We start from the raw sequence: 13,775 nt of genomic DNA, 5'->3' as shown, positions 1-13,775 counted from the left end.
ATTCAAAAAGCCTAATTTGAGGCCGATTACAAAAGTCTTTTGCTAGGTAGAAGAAAAAAACATAAACCACAAGGCCCCCATTCTGGGGTCAGTGGAGAAAGCAAATGGATAAACAGCAAAATGGTTGCTATGAGAGGGGAGTACGGCGACCACAGGGTGCCTTACCTGGGCTGGGAGGGTGTGAGTTTCCAAGAAGGCTTCCTGGAGGAGGCAGCACTCCAGTTGAACCTTGAAGGCAGCCTAAGTCAGGAGACTGCAAGTGGGGAGGGGGTGCTTCAGAAGGGGCATGAGGCAGAAGGGGCATGAGGCATGAGATAGAAGGGCATGTTTGAGAAACTGATGATGGGAACGATGAACGTGGGAGGTCAGAAGTGACAAGAGATGAGATCAGGGCCTTGGGGAGTTGACAAAGGGGAAGCAGGGCCTTTAAGACATGTTATGTTGGTCCTGCAGACAGTGGGGGGCGGAATTAAAAGGAATTAGTGAGGACTGGGATCTTCACTTCCTGCAAGTAGGTGTGTGGATCTGAGTCTTAGGAGGAAAGCCTGGTTTGGAGGTATCTTTTGGACCCAACTGCAGAATTGCTGGGGTAAGTCCTGGTGAGAGTGTGAAGAAGAAGGAGAAAGATGGGTCTGGGGTGAATCCCAGGGAATTGCCAGTGTTGGCAGCAGAGCAGGAACCCACAAAGTGGGAAGAGGGATCCTCAAAGAGGGAGAGGAAAGCACGGGGGCAAGAAGAGCATCACCCAAGAGACTGGAGAAAAGGGGCTCAAACATGGTCACAGGTTGCTAAACATCAAGTGATTCTGCTGGTTCTGACAACAGACACCATCAGTGACCCTGGTGTGAACCATGCCAGGGTAGGGAGAGGCCAGGCTGACAAGGGATGACGATGAGGGGTGGGAACAGCAGTGTCACCTGGAGGTGAGTATCTGCAGAGACTTCAAACACAATATGGGGTGGGGGGGAGGCTGGAATGTGTGTAGCTAAAGAAAATTTGAAGGGGGTGGGAGGAGAAAGGGTTGAATTCCAAGAAGGAAGTGGTAACAGAAAAACCTGCTAAATAAAAGATGGGGGCTGGGGTTGTGGCTCAGCAATAGAGCAATCAGACCCTAGGTTCGATCCTCAGCACTACATAAAAATAAATAAACAAGGGGCTGGGGATGTGGCTCAAGTGGTAATGCACTTGCCTGGCATGTGCAGGGCGCTGGGTTCAATCCTCAGCACCTCATAAAATAAAAATAAAGATGTTGTGTGCACCAAAAACTGAAAAATATATTAAAAAAATTTCTCTCTCTTCTCTCTCTTTAAAAAAATAAAAATAAAAATAAATAAATAAACAAAATAAAGATATTGTGCCCATGTATAACTAAAAAAAATATTTTTTAAAAAAGGTGTGTGGGAGGGAAGTGGTCCAAGATCTGGATAAAGCTAGTCTTCCGGACAGGGTGAATGCCAAAGAGGCCTCGGCCCTCCAAGATAACACAAATCTCCAACTTTTTGTTGCTCCCTTTCCTCAAGATTGGGCTTTACCCTTAGTGGGTGAGGGAGTTGACAAGAATACTGGAAGAATAAGACCACACCTCTTCTCTCAAGCTACCCAACATGCTTCTGAAATACTTGAGGCTGACTTGAGGTGAATTCTAACCAGAGAAAAACCAAAGTAAGATAGCTCACTTTTGCCAAGGACAACTTCGGATCATTAAAGTGCAGAACACAAAGTGTTCTTAATATAACCCATCCATTTTACAGATGAGAGCAGTGAGACTCCTGCCAGGACCTTAGGGTATTGCAACTTATAGCCTTATTTCAGTGCATCATGACTGTGACATTTCCTTTCCAAAGGGAAGGAACTGAGGGGATGGCATAAGCAGAAAGGGGCAGAGGTGCTGCCCATCTCCTCAGCCCAGTGAGACTATGAGTCAGCCAAAGCCAGCTCTCTCTGTCTGGCACCTCTGTGTGCACAGAGCCCAGGCCAAACCTGTGGCAAGAGATCGAAGTCACGCAGAGGGTATGGGGAGAGTTTGGAGAGCAGCCATTTGGAGAGTTTGGCATCCCCTACTCAATAATTTTCTGCTACATCCTTGAGCTCAGAGGTGCTGAAGAAGGTTCCAGCAGGGTGAAAGGCAGGAAGGGCTTCATCTGATCTGGCATATATGTGACATAGTGTAAAGGGTGGAGAAACCACATCAGAAGCAGAAGCTTCTTATTTGGTAAGTCTCCCAGGGAGATTCTTTGGGGTGGAGAGATAGAGTATTTTGATGTGCCAAGTGTTGGGGTAGGGACTGTAGGCTTTCTCCAAAGTAGGTTCTGTGTCCAAATTAATTCATGTCTCTGTTTTATCTGCTGCCTACTGGGTGGGAAAAAGAGAACAGAAACCTTGTGGGAAGAAGCCCTAGAGTTGGATTTCTCGGTCCGTTTCCATCTTATGCTGACCCACGCAGCCTGACTGGACCCACCCTACAACTGCTATCCTTCCTCTTGCCACATGCAATCTGTCTTTGAAGGAAAAAAATGCTGTATAGTCCAGGATTTTCTTTAAAAAGAATTTATTTTAATTCTATCTATAGAGTAGAAACATACACATACATAGGAACTCATAAAGAGGATCCTTTCCAAAAGCACCTGGTTCTTCCTGCACTCCTGGGCATAGAATTCTGGAGGGATGCTTTGGGAGTACTAGAGGACTTTAGCCAATGGTTAGAAAGCTTGGACCATGAAAGGGAGAAGCAAGCAGAGGGTAATAACATCTCGATGGCAGAACAAAGGAGCTGTCATAATACTTAACATTTATATCACTCTCCACTTTCTATATTACTCTATCTCCCCACCCCCAAGAATCTCCCCAGGAGACTTACCAAATAAGAATTCTCACAGTAGTCCTATGAGAATTTTTTAAAATGTTTTAAATTGGCACAATTTCACTTCTCCTGTGAAGGAGTCTATCATCCCCATACCACAGATGCAGAATGGAAGTCCAGAGAAGTTGAGTCCTTTTCCTTGGGTCACCTGGCTAGTACGAGCCAAGGACAGAATTTAAGGCGCTGAAGTCTTAACCACAGACTGCTAATGATTTTACTTTCTGCTCTCTACACAACTTCACTCATTCATCCATCACACACACACACACACTGATCACAAGACCCAAGCTCTCGGCCATCTAGTATGGGAAACAAGGCAAACATAAAAGGGTCCCAGCTGACAGGATTGCACCCTAGAAGATGACATCTTGGAAGTTTTATTAAGTAGCAGAATGACCCAAAAGAGAAAGTAGTTATCTCTTATTTGGTAAGTCTCCCGGGGAGATTCTTGGGGGGTGGGCAGATGGAATATTTTGATGTGCCAAGTGTTGGGGGTAGGGACTATAGGCTTTCTCCATTGTTCTGTGTTGTAAACCTTCTATCTACCCCCAGCTCTCAGCACAGTGTTTGACACATAAGAGGCACACAGTTAATCCTTGGTGCATGAATGAATTTCATGAATGACAGAATGTTACTCAGGAAAAGGAATAGGACACACACACACACACACACACACACACATACACATACACACAGGGGATTTAATAATTCCTGTCTCTTCACTTTTGCAGCTCAGTTATGTGTATTTGCTACTATTTGTTGTGGCAATTGATATAACCCAATCTTATTTTTAAAAATTTTTTAATTTTTAAAAATGTTTTAAATTGGCACAAAAGTTTGTTTATGGGCAACCATGTGATATTTTTCCATGTGTACATTGTATCATGTTCAAATCAGGGAAAATATATCTATCTCAAATATTTATCATTTCTGTACAGTGAAAACATTCAAAATCCTTTCTTCTAGCTTTTAAAAAATATACCATCATCATTATCTATGGTCACCCTGTTGCAGGATAGAACACCAGAACCTATTCCGCCTGTCTAAGGAGAAGGTAGTACCTGTTGTTCAACCTTCCCCATTCCTCCCTATCCCCTTCCCTCTCCAGCCTCTGCAAACCACTGTATCTCAACTTCTATGAGATAATGTTCTTTGGATTCCATGAACCATGAGACCATGAGACCATGCAGTACACATCTTTCTGTGTCTTATTTCACCTAAAATAATAATCTCCAGTTTTATCCATACTGTCACAAATGACAGGACTTCATCCTTTTATGGCAGTCCATTATGCACACATAACACATTTCTTCATCCATTCTTCAGTTGATGAATACTCAGGTGGCTTCATTTCTTGGCTACTGTGAATAGTGCTATAATAAACATGAGAGAGCAGATGTCTCTTCAACATACCAATTTCATTTCCTTTGGATATATTCCCAGTAATGGAATTGCTGGATCATATGGTAATTCTAATTTCTTTTTTTTTAAGAGAGAGAGAGAATTTTAACATTTATTTTTTAGTTTTCGGCGGACACAACATCTTTGTTTGTATGTGGTGCTGAGGATCAAACCCCAGCCCTGCACGCATGCCAGGCGAGCACGCTACCGCTTGAGCCACATCCCCAGCCCTCATATGGTAATTCTATTTTTAATTTTTTAGGAAACATAATATTATTTTAAATTGTTGTCCTGATTTTTATCCGCACCAACTGTGTTTCCTTTTCTCCATATTCTCACCAACACTTGTTGTTATCTTTTGTCTTTGACAACAACCATTTTAACTGGAGTGAGGGTGATATTTCATGTGGTTTTATTAGCATTTCCCTGATAATAATGATGATGATCATTTTTATATACCTCTTGGCCATTTTTATATCTTCTTTTAAGAAATATCAATTTGGCTCCATTGTCCAAATAGATTTACTTATTAATCAGATTGAGTTCTTTGTCCATTCTGGCAATTAACTCTTTGTCGGAATGGACATTTCATAGATTGTATCTTCACTCTGTTGACTATTTCCTTTGTTGTACAGAATTTTTTAGTTTGAAGTAATCCCTTTAGTCTATTTTTATTTTATTTTATGTGCTTCTGAGGTCTTATAAAAAAAATCCTTGCCTATCTCAATGTCCTGAAGGTTTTCACATATGTTTTCTTCTAGTAGTTGTATAGTTTCAGGGCTTATATTAATGTCTTTTATATATATATATATATATTGAGTTGATTTGTGTGTGTGGTGAGAGAGGGAGATCTAGTTTCATTCTTCTGCATATGCATATCCACTTTTCCCAACTGCACTTATTGAAGATACTGTCCTCCATTGCATGTTCTTAGCGCCTCTATTGAAGATCAGTTGGCTACAGATGTGTGGGTTCATTTCTAATCTCTCTAGATCATATAATGCCTCCTGCTTTGTTCTTGTTCAAGATTGTTTTGGTTTTCAGGAGTTTTGTGGTTTCTTATTAACCATATCACATCTCTAATTTCTTTGAGTAGTATGGACATTTTAAGAATATTAATTCTTCCAAACTTTTTGTGTCATTTTCAATTCATCAATGCCTTATATACTTTTCCTTGTAGAAATCTTTTTGTCTTTGGTTAAATTTATTCCTAAGTTTTTGTTTTGTTTTGTAGCTATGGTAAATGGGATTGCCTTCTTGATTTCTTTTCCAGATAATTTTGTATGTCTTTTAATTGGAGAATTTATTGAATTTCATTTAGGTAATTATCAAGTGATAAGGTCTCAGTACTGCCATTCTGTTGCTTGTTTTCTACCTTTATTGTAGTTCCTTTCTTTTTCTTCTTCTCTTACAGTGTTCCTTTGTGGTTAATTGATTTTTCCTAGTAGCATGTTTTGATTCCTTGTTTACTTTTTTGCTTATTATTTGAAGATTTTTGCTTCATGATTCCCATGAGGCTTACAAAATAAGTCTTTTGATTATAACAAGCTTTTTTGAAATAATAGCACCTTAACATTGCTAATAAAGATAGAAAAATAGAAAACATTTAGCCTTTGGTTTTATAGGATTGGCTTATTTCGCTTAGCATGATATTCTCCATCTCTATCCATTTACCTGAAAATTCCATGATTTTATTCTTCTTTAAGGCTGAGTAATATTCTACTGTGTGTATGTACCACAGTTTCTTTATCCATTCATCCATTGAAGGGCATCTAGGATGATTTCATAGTTTAACTACTGCGAATTGAGCTGCTATAAACATGGATGTGACTGTGTCACTATCGTATGCTGAGTTTAAGTCCTTTTGGTGTAAACCAAGGAGTGGGATAGCTGGGTGAAATGATGGATCCATTCCAAGCTTTCTGAGGTATCTCAATACTGCATTCTATAGTGGTTGCACCAATTTGTAGTCCCACCAACAATGTAGGAGTGTTCCTTTTCCCCCATATCCTTACCAACTTTTATTATCGCTTATATTCTTGATAATTGCCATTCTAACTGGAGTGAGATGAAATCTTAGAGTACTTTTGATTTGCATTTCTCTAATTGCTAGAGATGATGAACATTTTTGCCATTTTTAAAAATTTATTTTATTTTATTTATTTATATGTGGTACTGAGAATTGAACCCAGTGCCTCATACATGCTAGGCAAGCACTCTGCCACTGAGCCACAATCCCAGCCCCTTTTTTTTCATATGTTTGTTGATTAATTATATTTCTTCTTCTGTGAAGTCTCTGTTCGGTTCCTTAGCTCATTTATTGATCCGGGTTATTTGGGGTTTTTTGGTGTTAAGTTTTTGAGCTCTTTATATGTCCTGGAGATTAGTGCTTTATCTGAGGTATATATATGGTAAATATTTTTTCCCATTCTGTAGGCTCTCTCATCACATTACTGATTGCTTCCTTTGCTGAGAAGAAGTTTTAAATTTAAACTAAAATCCATCCCATTTGTTGATTTTTTATTTTACTTCTTGTGCTTTAGCAGTCTTGCTAAGGAAGTCAGGTTCTAAGCCAACATGATAAATATTTGGGCCTACTTTTTCTTCTGTTAGGTTCAGGGTCTCTATTCTACTGTCTAAGTATTTGATCCACTTTGAGTTGATTTTTGTGCAGAGTGAGAGATAGAGGTTTAATTTCAATTTGCTATATATGGATTTCCAGTCTTCTCAGCACTATTTGTTGAATAGACCATCTTTTCTACAATATATGTTTTTTGGCACCTTTGTCTAGTATAAGATAATTGTATTTATGTGGGTTTGTCTCTGTTTCTTCTATTTTGTACCATTGGTCTACGTGTCTATTTTAGTATCCATACCATTACCATTTTTGTTACTATTGCTCTGTGATACAATTTAAGGTTTGGTATTCTGATGCCTCCTGCTTCACTCTTCTTGCGAGGGTTGCTTTGGCTATTCTGGGTTTCTTATTTTTACAAATGAATTTCATGATTGCTTTTTCTAGTTCTGTGAAGAATGTCATTGGGATTTTAATAGGAATTGCATTAAATCTGTATAACATTTTGGTAGTATGACCTTTTGTCTATATTAATTCTGCCTATCCAAGAGCATGGGAGATCTTTCCATCTTCTTCAATTTCTTTCTTTAGTATTCTGTAGTTTTCATTTTAGAGGTCTTTTACCTATTTTGCTAGATTTGATTCCCAAGTATTTTTTTTAGGATATTGTGAATGGGATAGTTTTCCTAATTTCTCTTTCAGTGGATTTATTGCTTATGTACAGAAATGCATTTGATTTATGGGTGTTGATTTTATATCCTGCTACTTTGATGAATTAATTTATTCTAGAATTTTTCTGGAGGAATTTTTTGGATCTTCTAAATATAGAATCATGTCATTGCAAATAGTGATAGTTTGAATTCTTCTTTTCCTATGTGTATTTATTTAATTTCCTTTGTCTGTCTGATTGCTCTGGCTAGTTTCAAGAACTATGTTGAATAGAAGTGGTGAAAGAGGACATTGCCATCTTGGTCTAGTTTTAGAGGGAATGCTTTCAAATTTTCTCTATTTAGAATGATGCTGGCCTTGGGTTTAGCATAGATAGCTTTTACAATGTTGAGGTATATTCCTACTATTCCTAGTTTTTCTAGTGTTTTGAACAAGAAGAGGTGCTGTATTTTGACAAATACATTTTTCTGCGTTGATTGAGATAATCATATGAATCTTGTCTTTAACTCTATGGATATGATGACTTATGTTTATTAATTTCCATATGGAGAACCAACCTTGCATCCCTGGAACGAGCCCCACTTGATTGTGGTTCACTATATTTTTAATATGCTTTAGTATGCAATTTGCCAGAATTTTATTGCGAATTTTTGTATCTATGTTTATCAGAGATATTGGTCTGAAATTTTCTTTCTTTGATGTGTCTTTGTCTGGTTTTGGAATCTAGGTGATACTAGCCTCATAGAATGAGTTTAATAGGGTTTGCTCCTTTTCTATTTCATGGAATAATTTGAGGAGTAATTGGTATTAGTTCTTCTCTGAATATCTTGTAGAACTCTACTGAGAATTCATTGGCTGGGCTTTTCTTGGTTGGTTTGCTTTTGATGGCACCTTCTGTTTCCTTGCTTGAAATTGATCTGTTTAAATTGTGTATATCCTCCTGATTCTATTTGGGTAGATCATATGTATCTAGAAATTTGTCAGTGTCTTTGAGATTTTCTATTTTATTGAAGTATAAATTTTTCAAGTAGTTTCTAATTATCTTCTGTATTTCAATAGTGTCTGTGGTGATATTTCCTTTTTCATCACAAATTTTTAGTAATTTGAGTTTTCTCTCTCCTTCTCTTTGTTAGCATAGCTAAGGTTTATCAATTTTATTAATTTTTTCAAAGAACCAACTTTTCGTTTTTGTCAATTTTTTTCAGTTGTTTCTTTTGTTTTCAATTTCATTGATTTCAGTCCTGATTTTAATTATTTCCTGTCTTCTACTACTTTTGGTGTTGGTTTGTTCTTCTTTTTCTAGGGCTTTGAGATGTAATGTTAGGTTATTTATTTGTTGACTTTTTTATTCTCTTAATGAATGAGCTTAATGCAATGAACTTTCCTCTTAGCACTGCCTTCATAGTGTTCCAGAGATTTTGATATGTTGTGTTGATGTTCTTATTTACCTTTAAGAATTTTTTATCTCCTTCCTGATATCTTCTGCCGTTCATTGTTCATTCAATAGCATATTGTTTAGTGTCCAGTGTTGGAGTAACTTCTATTTTTTATTTTATCATTGATTTCTAATTTCATTCCATGATGCTCTGATAGAATGCAGGGTAGTATCTTCTGTCTTTTTATATTTGCTGAGAGTTGCTTTGTGGTATAACATATGGTCTATGATAGAGAAGGATCCATGTGCTGCTGAGAAGAAAGTATATTTGCTCAATGATGGATGAAATACTTTATATATGTCCATTAAGTCTAAATCATTGATTATATTATTTAGCTCTATAGTTTCTTTGTTTAGTTTTTGTTTGGAAGATCTATTCAGTGGTGAGAGAGGTGTGTTAAAGTCACCCAGTATTACAGAAAATAAATAAATAAATATAATTATATATATATATATATATATATATATATATATATATATATATATATATTATATATACATGCATATGTATATATTTATTGTTTTTTAAAAAAGTAAAAATATAAGGATACACAACAAAACTGTAATATACTATTCAGGCACCTCATTCCTCAATAAATTGATGTATGAAAGTATTTGGATTCAAAGATGGTAGAGATGTGAGAGAGAGGGCAATGGATAAAGAAAAAAAAGGGAAAGTCTCAATGGAAAATTAAATGATAGCTTCAGTTGGCTTTCAAAAATTTTCTCAGCTGGGGCTGTAGTTCAGTGATAGAGCACTTGCCTCACATGTGTGAGGCACTGGGTTTGATTCTCAGTGATTGATGTAGATATATTTTTTTTCCTCAGCTTACCTTCTCCACCAGTAGGTAGGGTTGTCTAAAGATTGATGGTAGCTCCAGGTGGGTAAGCCAATAGCAAAAACTCTCACACCTTCTTCCAGTCTTCCTACCCATTGTAGCCAGCCTCTTCAATCCCCATGCATTTCAGGACTCACTGAGCTGGAGAGAGCCATATTTTCTCCAATTTCTTCAACCTGAGCTCCCCCTAAGGAACTGTCCTAGTCTCTGGGGTTCCACAGGCTTTCTAGACCCAGCGTGGAACACACAAGCCCAACAGCAATCTGACATACAAGTGATCTGTGCTCAAATGGTGGACGATATGCTGGTAGATTACAGGGATCACCTTCAATGAATTAAAGGGTAAACAGCAGAGAGTCAGTGGGCAGCAACTGCTGCCTTGCAAAGAAACAGTATTCCCTCTGCTTGAATCCCAAGTCACAGAGTGTTGAGGAATGTAGCCTCCCTCCAGTCCGCCTCTTGGATCTCCCTGTACTAGAGTGAGATGAAATTGTAGTTTTGATTGGCATTTCTCTAGTTGCTAGAGATGTTGAACATTTTTCCATATATTTGTTGCTCAATGATATATCTTCTTCTGTGGAGTGTCTGTTCAGTTCCTTAGCCCATTTACTGATTGGGTTATTTGGTTTTTTGCTGCTAAGTTTCTTTGAGTTCTTTATATAATTTGGAGATTAGTTCATCTGATGTGCATGTGGTCTCCCATTCTGTAGGCTCTCTCTTCACATTATTGATTGTTTCTTTTGCAGAGAAGAAGTTTTTAGTTTGAATCCACCCAATTTATTGATTCTTTCTTCTTTTTTTTTTTTACCACAAGACATTTATTAGAATCCTGTAAAAATACCACATCATCTCCCTACAAGAGGTGGCTTACAGGTGGCATGGATCAGCTCAGCCGTCCTTGCTTTCCTCACTTCTAGCACTGACCAAATTAAAGTACTGCAGCATTTCATTTTAGTCAACTGGGTAGGAAGAAGGGAAAGGGAAAACAAAAACAAAAACAAGAAAGCATTGACTGCTGGGATTAGAACCAACATAAACTCATAAAGTGTGTTAATGGTTTAGTTGGATGAAAAATAAAGTAAAAAATATGGACAAGGTCTGGGTTTGATCCAAGGATAAAAAAATAAATTACAAAAACAATGAAAAAAGACAGCATTTATAATGTAATAAAGTCTTGGTAAAGGATATATGCAGGTATTAATATAATCCCAAGACCACGTCTCCTGTTACTCATCTATTATACCAGGCAAGCTGCTATAGGAGCATGCAGGCGCCACACCTTACACGGTCTGGCTAGTGTCCTTTGCTATTTGATTTGTGCTTTGGGGTAGAGTTGTGGATATCTTAAACACTAAATTATTTTTATAAACAAACTATGTTTTTCTGAAGCACAAATTATATAGTCCTGACAGACAATGAGAAAGGCATTTAAGAGATGTCTCCTCCTGTAAATGAGTCTAATGTTCTATAAAATGGTTTATTCGCCCTTTTAATAAAGGTTGAAAAAAAGTTTCAACCTGGATTGAAAAATCAGTTAACTAAGGGTAATAAATTATTTTTAAAGAGTATTAACTGGTAGCTGTTTTATCTATTTCCTTATATCCAACCGCCAGAGAGAAAACCTAGCTCACACAGTGCAGGCCTTCAGCTTTCTGAGCACTCATTTTGTTGTGCTCTGACCTGGTATCTGTCCGTAAATATCCTATAATAATAAGACAAGCAGAGGTATTTGCACTGAGAGAAATAGACATCGTGCTGTGTGACGCTGTTGGGCTGCAACAAGTGTTACATATGGGGGAAAAAAGCAAAATGTAGTAAAGGGGGTCTGCCAGTATGCTCCAGTGTCACCAGGGCTCAGAGTTTGCTGGGCCACTCAGTTGTTCAGTGGAAGATGGTGCCTGGAGTACCTAACAAACTGCAAAGTGCTGCTGAAGAATGGGGGAGGGGGTGGCAGGAGAAAAAGGGGACGGGATAACAAATGATTATTATGGCAGAGAATGTCAGAACAGTAACAAAGGCATGATCTTCTCTGAGATCACAGATATAAGACTCACAGCTCTAGGGACTTGGAATTTAACAAACAAGCACAGTTCTGAATATCCTGGTAAACAAATAACGAATGATCTGTGTGATAATACAGAACTACTCTTTTTCCTATTTTTAAGGTTAAGGGATGTCTATTCAGAGTCTACAAACTTTGGATGGCCATGAGAAACGGTAATCCCTGGGGTATGTCTGGTTGCATCCTGGGGGTGATTCAGTGTTAACCAAAGCAAAAGGGCGGAGGCCTCCTGCACAAAACACTGGTCATCTTCCAGGTAGATGTCAGTTCTTCTTGTGGGGCCTTCTGCTGCTGACTTTTTGTGGTTCCTAGGTTGTTCCACACTTCTGTGTACATTAAGGTCCCAATGAAGACAAACAAGGTGCCCACCCAGTGCCACAGAGTGAAAGGGTTCTGGAAGTACAGGATGGAAAAGATGAGGCTCACGAACTTGTGTAGAGTCACAACAAGCGTGACGGTGAGGGAGGCACACTCTGTTGTCAGGATGAACACGCCCCGGATGCACACGTACTGAGTGATAACATTCATGAGGAGGTAGAACCACATGATGGGCACTGTCACACCGACAACTGGAACTTGATAGAGTTCAGACTTATTGAATAGAACTGCAAGGTCATAAATATCAGAGGCCAAGAAGATGAAACCAGGAAGTGGAAGGGCGTGGTTATAAAATAAGGCCTCCTTGGAGTGCTTCCCAAATTGTTTGTAGAGAGTCTCTTGGAATATACCCATCCTTGCTGACATCAGAAGAGCAAAAGTCAGTGCCCCGATGCCTAGTAACCACCATGCAAAGGCCTGGAATCCATCACTTTCACCCACGCTGGACTGGGAAGTCACCTGCTTTGCTGACATGAAAGTGCAAATAAAAATCCCTGCAGACACCAGGGCAATGGAGGTATACTTGAAAATACTGTATCTTTTCTTTAAAATGATAATTCCCAGAATCATGTTGGCAATTAGGGAGCCAGATCTAAATATGATGTGCAAGGGCATGGCAATGTTGAGATTCAGGGCATAGTTGTTCACCACGCTGACAGTAAAGAACATGGTTACCATCACGGCATAGTACCTTATTGGGATAGCTGGCGGTTTCCTTTAAAGTCAGCTTTAAAGAGGAAACCTTCCACAGTAATAAATAAGAACTGTGCAAATGTCATGATGTTCCCACATCCTGGATGCTTCCAGGCCAGCAGCTCTAGGAAGATCACATTACTGCAGCAGCCTGCGAATACCAGGCCCACCGCAAAGGCCCGGGGCATGGCCGGTGTGGGGGCAGGGGAGCGAGCACGGAGGAGGCGCCCGCCTATGCTGCTACCCCCAGGAAGGTGGCAATGGACATGCCTGCGGTCAGGGAGCGCAGCTCTTGCCCCCAATTTATTGAGTCTTGATTTTATTTCTTGTGCTTTAGGAGTCATATTAAGGAAGTCAGGTCCTAAGCCAACATGATGAAAATTTGGGCCTATTTTTTCTTCTATTAGGGTTTCTGGTCTAATTCCTAGGACCTTGATCCACTTTGAGTTGAGTTTTATTCATGGTGAGATATAGAGGTTTAATTTCATTTTGCTACATATGGATCTCCTGTTCTCCCAGCTCCATTTGTTGAATAGGTTATCTTTTCTTTTTTGGTGCCTTTGTCTAGTATGAAATAACTGTATTTATGTGGGTTTGTCTTTGTGTCTTCTATTCTGTACCATTGGTCTTCATGTCAATTTTGATACTAATACCATGCTGGTTTTGTTGCTATAGCTCTGTAGTACAGCTCTGGTATTGTGATGCCTCCTGCTTCACTCTTCTTGCTAAGGATTGCTTTGGCTATTCTAGGTCTCTTATTTTTTCAAATGAATTTCATGATTGCCTTTTCTATTTCTATGAAAAATGTCATTGGGATTTTAATAGGAATTGCATTAAATCTGTATAATGCTTTTGGTAGAATG

The 13,775-nt window shown here is 38.6% G+C and overlaps 1 pseudogene; it reads right to left on the bottom strand.

The window, feature by feature from the left end:
• Positions 1 to 12,042: 12,042 nt before the first annotated feature.
• Positions 12,043 to 13,100, bottom strand: LOC143385459 (nucleotide sugar transporter SLC35B4 pseudogene; annotated as a pseudogene).
• Positions 13,101 to 13,775: the final 675 nt, after the last annotated feature.

The sequence above is a fragment of the Callospermophilus lateralis genome, chromosome 19, assembly GCF_048772815.1.
Source record: "Callospermophilus lateralis isolate mCalLat2 chromosome 19, mCalLat2.hap1, whole genome shotgun sequence".
NCBI classification, from domain to species: domain Eukaryota; kingdom Metazoa; phylum Chordata; class Mammalia; order Rodentia; family Sciuridae; genus Callospermophilus; species Callospermophilus lateralis.
This window is presented reverse-complemented; position numbering and strand designations above follow the sequence as displayed.